Genomic DNA, 5,824 nt, shown 5'->3' with positions numbered 1-5,824 from the left:
TTATCTTGAGCTTTAGTTTCTTATGAAAACATAGGTTATGTCTCTTCTTACAATAACAATGGTAGCAAACACCTTGGGAATGTGTGTTACACATTCATAAGGTCTTTATTTCGCATATAATTACAAATATAGTCTCAATTTGTCACATGGTCATATGGCTTGATCGGGTGTGCCATCTTGAGCTATCGAATTTAGCTTTTAGTTCTTTTTTCTATTGTTAATTTCTCTTCTATGCATTTACAAATTCTATAGTCTCAATTTTTCACATGGTCATATGGCTTCACCGGGTGTGTTATCTAGAGCTTTAGTTTCTTATGGAAACATAGATTATGTCTCCTTTTACAATAACAAGGGTAGCAAACACCTTGGGAATGTGTGTTACACATTCATAAGGTCTTTATTTCGCATATAATTACAAATATAGTCTCAATTTGTCACATGGTCATATGGCTTGATCGGGTGTGCAATCTTAAGCTATCGAATTTAGCCTTTAGTTCTTCTACCATTCAAAGTGATTTATGGTATACCATTGTGTCACATTAGATCAAAGTAGAAGCATTAATGTGATTTTTAAGGTACACTCGAAAACATCTACACATATGTAGGTTGACTTCTCTTCTCTCTTTCTTTATAGGACATCTATATAGTCACTATGGCAGAAGGTAAGAAGAAGGCATTTCGTCAATCTCTAAGGTCAACTCTCTGCAAGACAATAAGTGACTTATCAGAGAAGCAAGTGCAGAGTATTGTGCAGAACGAGACGCTCATAGCAAAAATGCTTGAAAAAGCAATTGTAAGCACGGTCTCCAAGGAAACCTTTGTTATAAGTAAACACAAAGCTCACTAGTTTGCTTATAGCATCATTGGTAATATGGAAAAGTGCGCTTGTGATTTATATGAAGCTCTTCCCGAAGGCGTTCAGTTGATAAAGCTCAAGGCTTGGGATTTGGCTTGGCGTACTAAAAGAGAGAAGAGTAAGCGTGCCAAAGATATAGATACACAATATGTGCTATCTAAAAAGCTACGAAGGGAGCAAGTCAATCATGCCCAAGAGATGGAGTCAAAGATATATTGCCATGGGCATCCGAATGGGAACCCTCTGCAGAGATCTGTGAGGAACTCAGAGTGTACTATGACTCTTGGAATACCACATGATGCCATCAACTATTTACAGAACTTGGGTGTCGGCTCCTTTGGTACATGCTTCCAAGTAAGAATTAATGGTATTTCATATCTTCCAAGTGAAAATACTTATGCGGCAAAGCAATATCGAGGAATGCCAGGATAGGAATTGAAGTCCTTCAAGGACAAGGTCAGCTTTGATCTTCGACACAGGGGGATTGTGCGTAGCATTGCACATATGTGCTATGAGCCTTTGATAGCCATTTTTCCATACTTCAATGGAGGAAGCATTGGAAAAATGATGCACGGTCTATCTTTTGAGAAAGGTACCTTCAGCAAAATTGTGAAAAAAGAAGAGAAAGACGGTGCAGATTCAAGTAAAGGTAAGGCAGCTAAGCTGAATCAAGGAGAACTAACTCGAGTCGTGGCTTTTGCGAACAGTCTTCCAAATATTATAGCTGCTTTAATACACACAATGACCTATACCCATCAAGTAGGTGTTGTTCATTGTGATCTGCATCCTTTCAATGTTATGCTCGATTTTACAAAGGATTCAGATCCTCGAGTTGGCATGATTGATTCGGGATTAGCCATGAGGCCTAAATCAGAGAGACGTCAGTCACTCAATTGCTGTCAAAGCAAAGCCCATAAGCCTAAACCTTAGATTGCTCCAGAGCTATTGAAGGACACACATAATGACTATGTGTATACCAGAGAGGTTGATGTATATGCATTAGTCTGGCTTATTGATCAAATGGTCAACTTCTGTAGGGAGTTTTCTATGGAATACAGAACTGACTGGCTAGCATCTCGTTCAGCAAGTGAAGCATACCATATTCAGGAGATTATAAAAGTTGGGTATCTTCTACAGGACAAGAGTAGAAAGTCATTTGAAGGATTGTATGTAGACTTAAGCCACATGCAATTGGATGGGACCAAATGTCTGCGGCCATTGGTAGAAATGATGCCAGCCTTTTATTGAGTTAAAGTGAAATTTCCTTGTAATAGGATATTGGTTGTCGAAGATGTAACTTTCTCTTGGACTACATGCCAGCCATCAAAGTTGTATTCCTTTTGTTTTCAATCAATGTATCTCAAGTGTTTTTATTTTGTATATTTTAAATATATCTGCTATAGTCACAAAGATAGTTTATGCTATGTTTTTGGAATTTATTGGTAGATGGCTCCTCTTGGAGGACCTAAGAAAAATAAAAAGTAGAGGACCATTCAAGAAGTCCTTGGCTTGCATGATCCTCAACTTTCTCTTGACAAAGAGGTTGGTGAGGTGGCTACTACAGCTTTAGGTAACACTGAGACTGAAGGTAGATCAAGCAAAAAGAAGTATGCTCGATGATGGATAGAAAGCTAGAGGATACCTCATCCTTGGGCTTTTCCAACAATTGATAATGATGGAAAAGAGAGATTCAAATGTAGGTGGTGCATCTTTGCACATAAAAAGACTCAATTTATTGGAGAATAATCTTCAACCTTGCAAAGGTCTGCATTAAATGAGCATGCGACGTCAGGTCCGCATTCAGATGCCAAGGCAATATGGAATGCTCACACTAAAAAAAACCACAATTCCCATAGAGAAACACATTGAAGTGCTAACAGATGAGGAGAGAGAAAGAATCATCTCAGTCATGCAAACATTGTGGTTTGTGGTTCGTAGAAACTTGCCTTTTGATGAGTTTTCAAAGCTTTGCAATTTCCAGCATTTCATGCGGACACCAAATATGTCAATTGCAATTGAATATTCAACTTATACGAGCACAAGTAAAGGTAAGGAGTTTGCAAATGCCATCAGACAGGTCTATTGGGAGAGACAAAAAGAGGAAATTATTGCTATTCCCTTTTATTCTTTGCAGATTGATGAGAGTACAGATGTAAGCACTCAACAATACATGATTCTTTATGTTACTTACATGCGGGAGAATGGCAATGGGTCTATATGCACGTCATTTTGTGGATTTGTTACATGTCAAAAATGATGAAGCTAAAAGCTTGTATTTTACCTTGGTAGCATTTCTGGTCAAAATGAAGCTGCCATTGCATAAAATGATAGGCATTGCAACTGATGGTGCCAGTGTTATGATAGGTGCTATAATGGGGTGGTTTCGAGATTGAAGAAGGTTGTGCTGCATCTTTTGAGTTTTCATTGTGTTGCACATAGGGAGTCTTTAGCTACAGGTGATGCATTCAAACTATATGTAAGGAATTCAAATTTGTGGACAAAGTGGCCAGAAAGTTGTATGAATGGGCTTCCAGATCCGCAAAGCGACATCTATCATTGGCAGAAGTTGTAAAGGACTTCATCTTGGTCGCAATGGAAAACTGAAGTTGTTAAAAATGCACGATGTTCGATGGCTCTCAAAAGGGCAAGTTATGATAAGGGTAGTGCGCTTAATGCCAGCTTTATTGACTGTCTTGAAGGCAGAAGAAGCGGACTTGTATGCATACCTCACAAACTACAAAATACAGTTCCTTTTACACTTCTTTGTAGATGTCCTTGGAGAGCTCATTGTCTTGAGTTGTAAACTTCAAGAGGAGCACATTGATATTTCTGTTATCGGTAACCATTTGAAGGCTTCTATAGAGTCTTTTCAAATGGCTTTTCTAGGGAATGTATTTGGGTGTGAGGCCATGTATACTCAACTTTTTTGACAAAGGCGATAAATCAACATGGCATCATTGATTACATTGATTCCTCAGGAAATTCAAATTCTCATCAACTACATCTTGGCCCTATGTGTGACGAGGATGTTCTTGATCCACATGAAACTTTGCACGGGGTGGTGAATAATCTGGCTTACATGTCAATTATGTACATCAAAAGCCTAGTGGATTCATTGTCAAATCGTTTTAAGGTTGATTTTGATCTCTTTGAAGCGGCAAAGTACTTTAGCCCGAAGGACTATGATCAAAACTTGCAGAAACTAGAATTCTTTATGATAAGGTGGCTAGATGTATTGTGCAAACATTTTGGAAAAGGAGTCAACTCTTTCATTAATGAAGAAGAATGCAAAGGAGAACGCAAATGTTTTATCACGTGAATTCGTGACTGCTGCAAAGGTAAGAGTATGCATTCAGCTTGGCAAGATTGTTGCAACCATGAAGAATGGGAGGTTTCTTTCCCATGGACAGTGAAATTATGGAGAGCTATGCTTTTACTTCCACTTTCATCAGTTGCCTATGAAAGAGGCTTCTAAAAAATGAATAAGATAAAAAAACAAGTCTCGTAACAAATTGTCTCTTGCATCATTGGGCTTAGCAATGTTTGTTGGATTCAATACTCCAAAGGCTTCATGTCCTCAAGATGTATTGTGGGAAGAATGCTTTGATATGTGGAAATCTATGAGGAAGCGAAGGATAGCAAGCTTGGAAACAAATTGATTGTTACTAGAAGTTTTATTTGCTTAATTATTCAAGCCAAGTGATATGATTTTGTATCGAGGGCTCTTTTGCATTGTATTGGTATTGAAGGACTTTTAATCTTATTTCAAGGCAGTTTTTATTCTCCAATTTTGTACTTTAATGATGAAAATGAATTCATATTCATTATGTGATTGGTTTCATTTGCTCTATTTCTATGCAATCTTTAAAAATTTACCAAGTTGTGGTCCGTGGATCGTAGTTTGAGAATACATTATTTAAATATTGAATTTTGTCAAAGTTATACTAAAAGGATGGTTAAATTGCATGGAAGAGTGTGACATAAGTGAAATATTAATGTATGAGAGTATACGATAAGTGAAATATTGGTTTTCTTGGAATTTTGATGAAGAAGGGTGCAAAATTTTCCTTTTGTTCATTAGAAGGACAATTGTAAAATTTGCCCTTCAATGTAGAAGGGCATAAGCTGCACATGCCTGTCATTAGACATTCGGGGTAGCCCTTCAAATCCTATCATTGACTGTCAGATTGTCGACTGCACCTGCCTCTATCAAAGCCCTTCCAAAGCTGTCGAATGCAAATGGCAAGTGTGTGTGTGTGTGTATGTGTGTGTGTGTGTGTGTGTGACTCCCCTGCTTGGTGCAGCTCACTGTCAACTGCCCTTCTCCCATTGCTGCTCAATATCTGCCCACTGCTTGCTTGCCTTCGAATATGAGCTCAATTGACTGCAACGCTGCCAGAAATTCCCAGCCTATACTTGGCTCAAGCCTTCAAGGCTCTGCAATTGAGCTTTGTTTGTGTGTGTAACCAAAGAAGCTCCTCTGCTCGGATCTGCAGGCTCGATCTGGCTCAAGTCAACTACCCAATTTTCCAGCATGTGTGTGTGTAATCACACACCACCAAAAAACTCAAGACCTCGATTTGGGTTCGGTTATGTCTGCCTTGCTCGATCCTCACTGGCTTTTCTTTGCTTGACACATATGGTTGCTCCCCCTAATGCTTCAAGGCTTTGATGGCTTCAATTCTCTCAAGCTCTGTCTTTCTTCCAAGCATGCCTTTTTCTCATAATTTTCCAAGCTTACAAGCCTTTGAATGGCTTGCTTCTTATGCTCTCCTACTCGAACCTTGCAGAGCTCCAAGCTCTACCTAAACCAAGCTTTCCTTGCTTCGACCTCTGTCCGAATGTCTGCAAATCCACAGTTTCTTGCTCCTTGCTTGATTCCTTGAGAATCTTCAAGATCCCCCACATGCCCGAGAGGGGTTGCGCGTGCTGAGAAGCCGGGATCTAACCGACCTCGCTCGATCTCCT

At 39.1% G+C, this 5,824-nt stretch overlaps 2 pseudogenes; both read left to right on the top strand.

Moving 5' to 3' along the window:
- Window positions 1-2,765: 2,765 nt before the first annotated feature.
- On the top strand, window positions 2,766-3,932 carry LOC147463923 (uncharacterized; annotated as a pseudogene).
- A 3-nt stretch (window positions 3,933-3,935) lies between these two features.
- Window positions 3,936-4,515, top strand: LOC147463922 (uncharacterized; annotated as a pseudogene).
- Window positions 4,516-5,824: the final 1,309 nt, after the last annotated feature.

This window comes from Adiantum capillus-veneris, chromosome 2 (assembly GCF_014529385.1).
Source record: "Adiantum capillus-veneris isolate H3 chromosome 2, ASM1452938v2, whole genome shotgun sequence".
In the NCBI taxonomy this organism is placed as follows: domain Eukaryota; kingdom Viridiplantae; phylum Streptophyta; class Polypodiopsida; order Polypodiales; family Pteridaceae; genus Adiantum; species Adiantum capillus-veneris.
This window is presented reverse-complemented; position numbering and strand designations above follow the sequence as displayed.